This window comes from Lissotriton helveticus, chromosome 9, assembly GCF_964261635.1.
Source record: "Lissotriton helveticus chromosome 9, aLisHel1.1, whole genome shotgun sequence".
NCBI classification, from domain to species: Eukaryota; Metazoa; Chordata; class Amphibia; order Caudata; family Salamandridae; genus Lissotriton; species Lissotriton helveticus.
In genome coordinates, this window is record NC_136070.1 from 992,658,878 (window position 1) to 992,673,070 (window position 14,193).

The following is a 14,193-nucleotide window of genomic DNA, read 5'->3' on the forward strand; positions in this document are numbered from 1 at the left end:
ATTACCAAGTACAAGTAAAAATAAGGCAAATTCTTGCTTAAAGATTGAATGTGATGGAAACAAATTATTTGAGTAGGGTCCAATTATACTTTGAGTGATGTACACTTTTTCAGTTGGAAAAAAAACTATTTCTGCTCGACAGATCAATCCACTTTATCACTTTGTAGACAGGTCTGATGCTATATAGGCAGACTTTTATCTGTGGGGTGGAAGATTTACTCTGCTATTATTATTCGTGTGTGTGCATGGTAGGTAGTCACATGTACCCACTAAACTACCTTTTACATAGGAGTCTGCTTAAGACGTTAAGTACATTTGTATAGCATACAATACTAGTAAAGAGTATATATGCAATATCTATTGCCTATAAGATATATGTGCCTTATATGGGGCCAGGATTCATAACAAAAGGAATACATGTCTGTAGGTCAAACTCACACATATAAAAAGTTGATCAGCACTTGTAATTTCCTGATTCTCAAAATCTGGATCTACTAAATTTTAGGACCACAGATGTTCGTTACAATTGTGGAGTTTCCAACAGGTGTGCGGAAATTTAACAGACACGAGTGACGCATAATAAGTGCTCCCAGGATATTGTCAAGCTTGTGGTTCTTAAAACACAATGGACTTCCATACAGCCATAACTTTGTAGAAATGTACCAACATTGTCAATGTCTTACCAACAATTATCTGCACTTCTGGATTTTCCCAAAAATATAAATCAGGAGTTAAGGCCTAATTTAGAGTGTAGAAGATGTGCGAGTACTGACAAAAAGAGGTAGATGTATTGTCTACCTTATTTAAACTTCATAAAGGCAATAAATGCTCTAAATGCGGTGGGCTGGACATTCGCCGCTTTTTGGTGGATGTCCCGCATTCACCAAACTCTAAATAAGGGTTTAAGGTCAATTAGAAAGTAAAAGAAATGTGCAAAGAAAATCGATGTATTCACAGAGGGTGTGGGAAATCGAAATACTTTCATTGAAAATAATTTGCAATGAAAAGTAAAATGGAATACAATAGGTTCAAAAACATTGGCTAAATTTCTCTACCTATGTTTAGTGTAAATGAAAAATGTAAAAACATATTTTTTTCCTTTACCATAAACAAAAAATTTCACTGAAAATGGGTAATATTGGTGGGCCTTTTAATAATGCAGGTGTAAGTCGACAAGTGCAATGAACTGCGTGAAAGTATGCTAAATACTGTTATATTTCTTGAGGTGGTGAGGAAAAGAAACTTGCTTATGCAAAAATGGTTTCCATTTGATTGAAAAACTAAAGTAACATTTTATGTATTTCACATAAACCCTAGAACTGTAACTACAAAAGTTTCTTTGGAAAGCATCACACTGTCAGGTTTACAGGATTTCTCTCATACACTACACTAGCATGCTAGGTAATCAGTGCATTTTTCAACCCCCCCACCTACAATTATAGCAAAATAATGCTACTGGTCAGCACTTGAACTCATCTTCAGTATTTGTGGGGCCCTGGGCAAGATAAATTCTCCCACCCACCCCCTGTTTGTAGCAACTTTGAATTTATTACCCCTTTTCGGCTCATTCAAGCTCTGCTGATGCCCAATCCTGTACTCCCACAATAGGAAAACACGTGTAGGGCGACTTGTTTAGACATTTAGTAGACTAGTGAATAATATTCACATAAAACATATGCACATAGTACTTGGAATGTTAGCTTGAATTGTTTACTATGTGTAATCACAAATATATACCCTTTCACTAGCCAGCGCTATATAAAACTTCTCAAAGAAAGTGTTCTTGCTGCAACTGTTAAAATCTAAGCGCTGACCTAACGATTTTCATCATTCCTTTGGTAAAACTCTAATAACTTTCTGCTTATTTCTCTTCTCGGCCTTGTCCCTCTTCTCTTTCATGCGTGCAGACCTCTGGCTAGACAGATACCTCTAACCCTACTGAGTAAGAGAAAAGGAATGGAGCAGGAAACAAGGGATGTTCAAGGACAGAAGCAAAACAGCATCGCGAGAGATGTGAAGTAGAGGGAGAAGGGTGCAGAAATGGAGATGATATAGAAAGATGTAAGAAGTAGGCGGAGAAGTAAAGTAAATAAAGAAACCCGAGGCCACAATAAAAAATGTAAGACGAGATGGAAAGAGGAAGATCTAGGTGGTGAAAGAGAAGAAGATAAAAAGGTAAGGATTTAGAGAGTGGTAAAGAGAGACAGACACAGGCAGAGAAAAGGAAATGTAGAGAGAGGCAGAGGAGTACAGTAAGCCAAGGGGTGAGGCAGAGAAAGAGGTAATGTAGAGAAATCATACCCTTCGCGTACAAAGTGCTATGCCTACATACATTCTTAAACGTTCCACATGTATATGTGTTGTACAGGGCAGCACACATCCAATGTGTGGAATGCTTGCAAAAGTAAAAAAACTTTCACCATGACAGCGTCTGCTTCTAGGCGGCAATACTTTCAGCCACGTCTGGCAATCTTTATTAGATGAGGGTTCGTGCCAAAATAAAAGAACTACGGGTGCTAGTGCCAATCCACCCAGGGAACGCTTCCCTGATGCAAAGTGGCGCAAACCGGAGCAAACCGCTAACTATGCTCAGAAAAGGGCACCATTTTAGTCTAGAATGTAAATACCCTTGCACGAGTTGTTGCTGCTTGGCATCACTTAACATTAATTTTTCTCTGTTGCAAATCCTTTGTAAATATGGCCCTGCTTTCTGTTAAGCATGTGTGAATGCGAAATTAAATACAACGCTTTTTTTTTATAGGCCAAATTGTTGTGGATGGAATTTCGACGGTCCACTCACTTTACCAGTGGACCAGCCAGTGCGTTCTGGTATACAATATATGCTCTTGCTGACTCATCACCGTGTTTATATATAATGTTCCTGCCTTGGCCCAAAGGTGTGCCAATCAATTCACTGTCGACAGAGCTATGAGATTGTGAAGGCGCGGCTTCTGTGCCCTGGTTTTATTAACGTTTTTTGAAGAAAGGAAATTGGGCGAGCTTCATGATTAATGCACCGAGCTGTCGAGGGAACCAAACACCCCCCTGCATGCATCGTTAGATCACGCGCTCCCTGTCATTACGCAGCAAACGGCCTTGAAAGAGAATAGCGCGAGAGCGCCAAGCCCGCCAGCCATTTCCTGTCTCTTTCCCAGTAATGTTTTCTAAGAAATGCAATGTGAGAAGTTACGAGCTCTCGCTGCCGCGGTCCTTTATCAGAGCGGAGCAGGGACTGTGCGGAACCTTCCTTAGCGGGTCAATGCGAGGATCAAGCAAACAAAGCCGGCAAATAAACCTTTACAGGCAGAGGAACAAAACGCGTCCTGTGGAGCCAGCGATGTTTTATTTTATTTATTTATTTAATGCGATTTTATAAAGCGCGAACCTTACCCGAAGCTGTCAGAGCGCTTTACATAAGAACCAGTTTCAATACATAAGGACTTAGGCTGCAGAGCAATGGCAGAAACATAATGCAACATATCACCAAGGAGGGTTCTGCCGTATGCGCAGTGCTACCTCATACATCAACATGGTGGGGAGAGCAAAGAGAAAGGCATTTCACGCAGTCTCTGGCATGGAAGGTGTAGTATCAAGGTCAGCCGCAGAGACCACACATCAACATCTTTTTAAAGAGCGGGCGTCCCCAAAGACCGCCCAGCCCACCAGCGGCGCCAACCCAACACACCGCACTTTAGGCAGTTATAAATCTTTACCTACCAACTGCCACATGTCACCGCAGTCCGATGTCCAGATCTGCTAATTAATTTAGACCAGGGCACAAGTCGTAAAAAAAGAAGCGAGGGGCGCTGTCACCGGAAGGGATGTCACGACAGGAAGTGATGTCACGAAAGGTGCCGAGCTCCTCGTCCCAGAGAGGCAAAAAAGTGATGTCCAGCTGTTTGGCAGGGGGGACGGAGTCCCCCCGGCAAAATAAGTGGGGGGATGCCGTCCACACGCATGGTACCCCGACTCGAGCCCTGATTCAGACCCTTGCACACTCCAAAACAGCTGCTCATATAGGCCCATGACCTCTAACATAGACAATATGGACCTACTGTCGACACCCGCAGCCCTTATATTAGGCCCCACCACCACCACCACAGCCCTTCAAATAGGACCAACGGCCCACCCCTTCCCGCCACCACAGCCGCAGGCCAGCAGCCACTCTCACAGGGCACAGCTTCTCACATTGCTCCTGCTGGGTTGAGAGGCCTGGGTTCACCTGTTCTAGGTCTGTGCTTTAAATGGGCCGATACTCACAGGTACTGAGTACCGGCACTTCTTATTTTTATAGCTCTGAGTACCAGCACTTCTCTGCTGCAAAGGAGAGTACCGGTACTCATCAAAGGTAGGCACACTGTTGCTAGTGCTCACAAACACGAATGAGGCTGTCTGACAGCCAAAGTGTCTCTGTAGCCCAAGCAGAGCCACCTCTAAACTATATAGCAGGGCTCATTTGCATAATGTCCGGTGTTCACCATCACACTGTGTTTGATAGAGCAGGGTTCATTCAGGCCCTGTCCTGTCAATCACATTCACACTATTGTGTGCCTTTGTACACACCTGGAATCCAGGCATCCGACGGACAGCATCAATTAAGAAAGCCACTGGAGATAAGGAGTGTGAAAGGCCTTAATCCCACTTGAGTCTTTTGTGTGAATGTCTGCTTGCGTCTGGGTGTTTGCCTGCTTGCGTGTGTGAGAATAGCGAGTGAAAGAGGGAGAGAATCCAGGAGGTATTTTAAAGAACATTCCAGGAATGCTTTGTGTGTGCGTTGCCGCTTGTTTCTGTGAATGTGCACTCGAGAATATAGAAGTATTTGACCACATCAAAGCATATAAGAGTGTGGCAGTGAGAAGCTGCAGATATTACAAAAGCAGGAAATAATAACATATGATTGTGATTGGCCTTCATGTTGTATAACGAGGTAAACTATTTTATTAATAGTACATTCCTCATGTGTTTTGGTACATGCAACTAATATTGAAGTCATTAATGCTCCGTTTCCAGGGGCACATTCATTATTAACCCCATGGGGCCAATGGCTTAGCTTCATTAATTGTGATTTAGGGCCTATTCGCAGCAGATGTTCTCATCACTGTTTGTTAACATGTGAAGTTAAAAGTCTTCCCATTTCACCTTGTAAAGAAAGGCTGGCCCAAAGAAAGCATCCCTGTCAGACCGTATTTACAGAGTGCAGCTACATCCAGTATGGGCCTCTTCAGGCGTTTTCAAATGCAGCAACCAGATAAGAGAACTAGGGGCACTTTTAGCTAATTTAAAGAACCAACTCAGTATTATACCAGTTGCACTGCAACTTCATAACAATTATTAATACATACATCTGGCAAACTGTGGAAAGCCTTTCTGTCTTGTGTTGAAGATACACATGCTTCTACATCAGGTGGAATCCAATCTACTTCTCCGTGAAACTGGTAAACATTTAATAAGATTTATAGCCAAATCCCTGTACATCATTTTGCTGCATTAGGAGCACTTATCTCAATATACAGCAGAGGTCTTCAAACTTTTTGATGCCGAGACCCCCCTGTCCAAGAATTGTAAGCGTAAGGACCCCCTCCTGATAAAAATTTCTAGAACCTGGTCCTTCTCATCATTGCCAACTATCAACAACCATAAACACCCCCAATTCTCACAGCAAATCATTTTTACATCAGAGAAATAAATTAAACAGTGTTTAGCAAACCAAAGGTCCGTAAGAGAGCTTGGGGCGTGGTCAAAGGTGTGGCTAAAACAAAGAGCCTCATTTATGAGGCATTGGCGAGGGCAGCGCCTCAAGTCTTCTTGCTGTGCTGCCCTTCGCCAATGTGAAATGCACCTTATTTATGAATTATGATGCATTCCTGTCCTTTCCCCCTGCGTTGGCGCACAAATTGCTGCTGAAAACCAACATAGGCAGGATTGTTTTTGTGCAAGAACGGGCACCTTCCTGCAAAAAAAAGATTCCTGAGAAGGGTTTTCCTCTTTCTGTGTGTGCTTCAGAATGCAGCACACATAGAAAGAGTAAAAACAAGGAGAAATGAAAACATTTCTCCTCGTTACGCCTGCTGTGGGGAGGCATAAGGTTTTGGCACTGCCCCAGGTTTACATGGTTTTACAAATCTGGGGCAGCGTCAAAATCCATGGGTGTTGCATGAAAACACCCACTGCAATGCCAATGGAATGCCTACTTGACATAGTGTAAGGCAACGCAACGACTTGCACTGCTTTGTCTTACTCCATATCTATGAGGCCATGCGGGGTGACTTTGCGTCGCCTCATAGATAGGATTGAGACGCTTGTGCTGCCAAAGCTTAAAAAAGTGACGCTCCAGCAACGCAAGCCTCTCATAAATCAGCCCCAATATATTTTGTTAATTTGTTTGGTCTTTCACCATCAGGTAGCTACATATAAAATAATAGGTAGCTTAAATGAAAAATAAATGTACTCAATGGGAAATGCACTAAAGTACATTATGAAACCTCTATTATTTAATGCACTGAAGAGGTCTGTGTGTAACCAGATAGACACATAATTAAATTTGGTACGCGCAGTGGAGAATAGTGACTTGTGTGTATTTTTAGTGCTATGTGGTCTGAAAGCACAGTGAATGTGTAAGTCGTTATTTTATACTTGCATTACACACATTATGATATAGACTGCTACAAGCTGTGCAAATAGTTTTAAAATAAAATAGAGCTTCCAAAATGTAGATTTGAGTAATATAACACCATAAGTAATGTTTTTTTTGCATACCTGTCCCCTCAACACCTCCCCGGGGGTGCTAAGCACAGTGTAAATGCAGTTAGTGTTTAAAGCATGCACTTCCCAGCCCAGTTGTTTATTCTTTGCATCACCAAGCAAACAAAAAAAAACAAAAAAACACATCTTTGCCATCACAATGCTTGGAGTTATTCAAGCAATTATAGCCAGAATCACTCCCAGGGACCCTTTACATTGGCAGATTTACTCCCATCACACATTTGCATGTCATTCAGGTAAGCAGGCATCCCGGGATGACCACTTGCTTGAAGATTGTTTTACCAGGCCTCTTCGTTTTGCAGAGCACATGAGTCAATTAAATTCAGCTAAAGCCTTTTAACGTCGGAAGAAGGGTCCCGGCCTTTCTCCAAAAGGAAAAGCACATTTTGCATTCCAGCCAGCAGTTAAACCTGGAAATGCGCGACCCCCTTCCCAGGACTCCACTGCCCCCTTGGGGGTCGCGCCCCACAGATTGAAGACTGCTGATATACAGTGTTTGCCTAGTCCACCTATATAGAAAGTGGTAGGCAAGATCGCTCAATGTTTGGTCAGTATCACAAAAATTAGACCTGGTATCACAAAGTGCAAACAAATTACAAAGCTCTTGTCCAGTATATAGCAATGGTATACATTCACATATTGCCCCATCAATAATCAATATACCACAGTGGTCGGATCACATATCACTGGCCTACAACACTGTCCAGGTCGATTATCACACATAGTGATGGTAGTGTGCACTTTTCAAAATAAGTCAAATTCGTTCTAAGGATCCTTTGGCAGGGCTGGTGTGGCCAGTCCATATAAATACAACCGGCCTCATGAATATGCCCCTTTCGTGCAAGGGGAAATTAGAATAAGCCCTTAAAATGAGAACAACTTGAAAGCTGTGGGGCTGAAGGGAGTGGATCCCCAGGACTTCACATGTATAATTTGGTGTTTCCTGGTTAAACTGAAAAAGTTGAGAAAGCAGTGATGGTTGAGTGTGTGCGTTGAAACTGCTCTCCAGCAGCTGCACCCTCAATCTCTTTCCATGGTAGGGGAAGATAGGTGGAAGGACCAGGAACACTCACATTACACATCATACTCTAAACCTGACAACATATTGGGAATAGCCTATAGTTTTAGAGACAACCATTGAAAAAACTGTATCTTCTTCTTAGCTTTCATCAGAATGAAGACAGCATGGAAAAGTTGAAATATAATTTCCACTTCCCCGCATAAGGTTTTGCATGCATGCAATTAGGAAATAAATGGTGCTCTTCGTGAGCTCAGCCTGATCTTTTCAATATGTCCTCTGTGCAAAACAAAGCCCTGAGCAAAGATCTAAAATGACCGAGCCAAGATCAGACAAGGCTGAGCTAAGACCCCACGTCACTGGCACAAGATAGTAAATCGATGGTTCAGCATTATTGCTGGCCTAAATCACAGCAATGGTTCAGGATCAGATAAGCATAGCTTGAAAACAAGCTGTTTTGAGCCATGTCCACTGGTTACTAGCCTAGGACAACACAGCATGGGTCAAGATCACACCTTACTGAGCCAATTTCACACACTGTTGGGCCAAAATCACCCATTCGCTCACCCCAGATCATACACTACGGGACCACATAACACAGACAAAGCCAAGTTCACATACTATTGGATAGAAATCATCATCATGATTCTGCTGATTATTATGTGCAGCTCGAAACCTGGCAAATTGGCACTGAATCTCCTGAGGCATCAAGATGATTATCCACTCAAAACGTTCCCTCCCAATGGACTGAATACATATTTCTGAAGATCATGGCATCATACCAGCAGTTAATTACTATATATGTCTTGTGCCACATGTGCAGAGGGAATCTGCACATAAAGGGAATTAAAGACTACTATCAAGGGCAATATGAATGCTCCATAGTAGAAGTGTCTTATGTGTCTTGTCCTTAGCCTCGACCCTAGCCCCGCCCACTTGCTACACTCACAGCACATTTTAATGAGTACCTGCACTTATTTTTTCCCATTTAAAGCACTGTTCTTGGTTATATATTGTATGTGGCGTGGGTCAAGAAGGAACCAAGCCCTGAGGCTCCGGATCCAGGGTTTGGAGGATATGTAGGCAATCCATGAACGTGGGGTTCTCCTTACCAGAAAAGTATTATTTTAAGATAAAGTTGCAGTCAGTCAGGTCCATAGCTGTTGTAAGTACTCTGGGTACCCGGTTTGGTAGAGGGCACACATTAGGTAGGGATAGAGAGGGGAAAGGCTCAGAACACAACAAGCAAAAATGTTTCAGGTCCCTGCCATGGTGCATTGGTTGCAAATCAGTGGACGGTCACAGAGAATATGTAAGTAAGTAATATTTATTTGTACATGATTAATTAAAATCTTTACAAAAATATAAAATACCAGTAGCGACATTAAAAACCAATCTGTAGTTAGGATTAAAAAGAACAATGCATTGCTGTGATCGGATCAAAAATGTCCTCAGGTGCTAGTGAAGAACTTCAAACGGTATCAAGTCTTTTTCTTATTGAGTCAAAGAACTCAATAAGAAAAGAAAGGCACACCAGCTTAGAAAAACCAGCCCTCGACACTCCATGGATAACAATCCTAAATACCCTGCAATACTCGGCCACCGCTCTGAACTTCCAATCACAAAAAATGGACTTACAACTTTCCGTCCTGCAATCAATGGCTGATTCCATCTCTGCGATTGATCGGAAAATCTCGGAATTGAACGGCCTCATAAGGCCAGGCCAAGATGCCGTCTTTGCAGCTCAACCATCTCCGTCAAAACTGTCACCCTACGACCCTCTCCTAGACAAGCTCTCATCTCTTCCATCGATGCTAGGGGTCTTGATAAGTGACCTAAAATCAACAGCGCTTCAAACTCCAAAGCCACAAACCCCTGACCCAATTCCAGCACCCTCTGTGATGACAACATGTTCAGTGACCAAGCCACCTGCCACCATCTTACCCTCAGTTCAATCACTATCTCCCGGATTACAGGAAACAGAGTCAACGCCTACCACAGAAAATATGTGCCATCATGCAGGGAGAAAACATCACATTAGCATTGTCCCCACTGACTGAGGGAGCCATTGCTGTACTTGATAATTCACATCCGATTCGTCCGGGCGAAATAGATATTCAGCACAAGGCTGTCCTTTGTCACATCAGTGCATTCTGAGAGCCTTTTATCTTTTATCTGCTTCAGATTTACTCACTGGAACAACAAACCTTATAACAATGAGTGTTTAAAGAGTCCAGAACTGATTTCTGATATTCTTTTCAGACACGTGGCGAAGGAGCTAAACTAAATTTCGCTAGAAAGGTAAGATTTCTCCCCAAAAACTCTGCCTCACTGCAAGGAAGAAAATATTTTGGCAACTCACACACAATCTTTCCTTTCCAGCATGGTACATGAAACAAAATTACCGAAACTCCAGCAGATGATAGGAGAAGGACAAAATCATTGCCATCAGCATCTTTTATATTAAGGATCCTTTGTGGAGCCTCTTTGTTTTGGTCCACAGGCATCCATTACCTTTGGGGACACCAAAAGGTGGACACCGTTAGACAATGGCCACCATAATGTCAGGTTAGGCACAAATAATCAATGTGTGCCCACTATATGTCAAGGATGAGGACTATTATGCCATGAAGAGTTATGCCTATGTCAACCACATCCAAAACAAGCATTTGCAATGCCATAGGTCTCACATTTGCGAGGATTTCAGCTATTGTCATTGTAAATGACAATGCCTTTTATTTATATGTTGGCTTATTTGGAAATTGGGGCATGAAAGTCTCTGCTCCTGCCCTACCTGACTATAACAGAGTGGTTGACTTTCTAACCACTTGAAGTAGGGTGAACATAAGCAAAGCACGTCATGCAGGTGGAGAAACTCAATAAAGAAAATAGTGCTCATAGACTTAAGAGCACATACCGTATAACATCCGAAGTAAAATGGCCAGTCGCCATGTGAGGATACAGATGAAGACAAGGCAGTACTTAAGAGGGACTAACAAGCCTATTTACGAATCAGAAGCCAGCATTTATGAAGGACAATGACACAAGCCAATGACAAATATGGGCGAGAGTGGGCGGGGCTTCTATTCCATACTCCAAGACAACAAGTCTCGCAGAGCAGCTAATGCGCACAGACTCTAGGCTGGACCTAAAAAGGCATGCAGGAAGGCATTATTATGCTAGAGTTCTTTATTTCAATCGAATTTAGTGCATTGTTATCGTCCAGTGGACACACTCACACAATACACTGCATTCCTAATGATAGAATTTTGCCACAGAGGTAATGCATGAACAAATCTGCATGAATAAGCAGAATAGGGTCAAAAATGCCCTTAATACGTCAAATAATGACCAGTATTAACCTAAGAGTAGCTAGAATCTTGTCACAAATGCTCATCATATGCAGGACCGGGTTGGCCGTGGTGTGCATCAGGCATTTTCCCGGGAGGCTGGAAGGGTGGTATCCTGTTTCGCAGCAGTGGGGGCCCGTTTTTTGTTACTGTGGGCCGGTTTTGTAGTGGTGCTGTGATATCAGCCCCCTGTAACAAAAGCAGAAGTGCTTTACACTTGCACCCCCCCAGCTCCTGCCCTGTGGAAGCCAAAGGGGGGGCTGGTCCTACAAAATTGCCAGGGCTGCTTTGGGTTCCCAAGCCGGCCCTGATCATATGTCAAGAATGGGCCACCATTATAAAAGGAATAGCCAAAATGTGCAGAATGCTCACCATCTGTCAACATTGGTCTACTAATATACAAGGGTTAGTCAGAATGTTGTCACAAATTCCCACAGTATGTCAATGACGGCCTAGTAATAAGCCTGGGTAAAGCTGCATTTTATGCCAGGGCTATGGTATGCGTGGGTCACAATTAAGCAAGCTTGTCATTCCTCCGCCAGCTTGTTATTCCTCCACCAGCTTCTGCTGCCCATGCAGGCAGCTGCACATGATATATTGCATACGTAATCAGGTATACAGGCACATAGGTAGGCAAGGAAGACACAGAAACACATACAGCCCTACAGACACAATCATTCCAATACCTGAAAATATACACCCATGCACACAGGTAACAGCATTTTCTCTGCACTTACCCTTCTAGCTCAGCCTCCCTTACTTGAATCAGCAAGAAGTAGTGACCCTGGCTGCAGATGGTTCACGCCTCTACAACATTATCCTTAGAGCTGCAGTCTTGAATGGCTAAACTGTGTTATGCTGAGCCCCAACAGAGGTCCATGCAACATGTATCATATGCAATATATTCTACTTGGACCTTCTATTGGGATGTCAGCGTGGGCTTTGTGCGCGGAGTTACTGGTTACTGACACGGCCGTCTACTGGCAACCTAAATTAATAGATGCAAGACCTGTTGTCCTTGAATTAATGGGAGATCCACATTTAAGCTGATTGGAGTGTGAAGGCCCTATGCAGCCGCGTACGTATTCCTTGATACCCATGATTGTACATTGCTGTGATCCCCACAGGTCTTTGCTGTATTAAAATGAAAGTGCCTCGGATGGCCCTCACATAATTGACCTGTCTCGTTAAACTCTGTACTAATGATGCCATAGTTGGGGAAATTGGTTCTTGTTCCACGTTACATAGAATAATTCCATAGAAAAAGGAAATCTAGCGAATATCAGGATAGTTCCGTATCCCTAGGGCACAGGTGAACTTCTTTCTTTTTCTTGCATGCTTTGCTCTTACGCCGCCCAGCCTCCGGGATGTGGGCCGAATATGGCTGTGTATCGTTATAGTAACTGCTTGTTCTCAACCTTTGCTTACAAGTGGGTCGGATGACCGTGTACCCTGTGCCTTTCTCTAATTTCGCAATAAAAATATTTAAAAAAAAAAAAAAAGCTGATTGGATCCATAGTAAAACTATGGTAATCCATGGCTGACAATAATGACATCACAGATGACAATGGTATGTCAATGAACATAAAACAGAGCAGTTACTTTTATGTTGCTTTTTGCGAACTTTGTGGACTGCTTTCAAACCACTTTCAATTCACAAGCCTGACTACTGACCTTTTCCAAGTGTCATTACATTTTAGTATTATACTTACTACTTTTTTTGTAAGTGCATCAATAACTTTTTCTTGACATGATGCAGTTTCAGGGTTCTTCAAAACTGTTTAAAAGCCACATTGTGCCTTATGAACAAGGTACTTTTTATTTGTAAAGCAAAGTAAATTTGCGATGCAAAATAGCGCCTGTTTTCTATTCTGAATCACAGTTCCGACATTGCAGTCAGTTGCGAGTCATACGTTAATACAAACCGGAGGGCGCTGGGGGGCAAAGGGCCTGGAACGATCTTCTGCGCACGGTCAAGCTAGCTCCCAACTTTTTAGAAAGCTTCTGAAAACCTGGCTTTTTCTCCAGATTTAATGTATGTTTTCCTTCCCTCTCCTTATCTTTTACTGGTTTTTGGTCAAGTTTTCTTTGCTCTCAAATTGTAGCACCGAGATACCCTTTGGGGTGATTGTTTGCCCTTCATTCATTCATTAATTCCTTCATTCCTTCATTCATTCAGTCATTCATTCATTCAGTCATTCAGATCGATTTCAACTTTTAAGGCATGTACCGATGCACTGTAGTACAGCACATTACACTTCACCTCTTGAAGAATTTTATACAAATACCCAACATACTTACTATATTGTCTCACTTTAATGGACTACTCCACAACCATAAACAATTCCAATAAATGAGCGATGCTAAGGGAATACCTCACCATATGCACTGGCACATCTACCACACATTGCAGTGTTCACCCTTGAGACGAAGCCACGCACCCTTTACTGCACAAGGAGGGGACACTAATATTATATCAACTTGTAGGTAAACATGGCGAAGCACCCATCGCCTACAGACAGAAGATGACCAGCTCTTCTCCTTCAGGAATAACCTTACAGGCTGATTGCTTTTTCTGGTCTCAACAGGTTAAAGGCATGTGTTGTTGAGTGGTAAGGCCCTTCACTGAGAAAAATGGACACATGCACAATGAGTGAAGGACTAGGTGCTTTACTGGTTAGAATCCATCAAGGGGTCTTGAGCATCGGATAAATACGCATAACATGAAGGGATGCAAGGGAGCTTTTCTGGGTCTGATGGATGGGTGTGGTATGGCGGGACTGCATGGGACTTTGATGTGATGAGTATGATAGGTGAATATTCCACGAAGGAACAACAATGGAATTAACTGGATATGATGAGCATGTGCATCATGAAGGAATCAGCAGGATCTTTTAAATAATGGATGGATGGATGGATGGATGGATGGATGGGCGGATGGATGGGCGGATGGATGGACCAACAAATTTGCAATCGCAGGAAACCTTGTTCGATATGAGAAGCTGATGCATTGGGAGGACTATTGAGCAACGTTGCTTGATTGAATTGGCAGCTTCAGTATGA

At 42.8% G+C, this 14,193-nt stretch overlaps 1 protein-coding gene across 5 annotated transcripts in view; it reads right to left on the reverse strand.

The window, feature by feature from the left end:
* Positions 1-14,193, reverse strand: part of HEMK1 (HemK methyltransferase 1, mitochondrial release factors N(5)-glutamine) — a 259,343-nt gene that overhangs the window by 33,840 nt on the left and 211,310 nt on the right. The window lies entirely within an intron of this gene.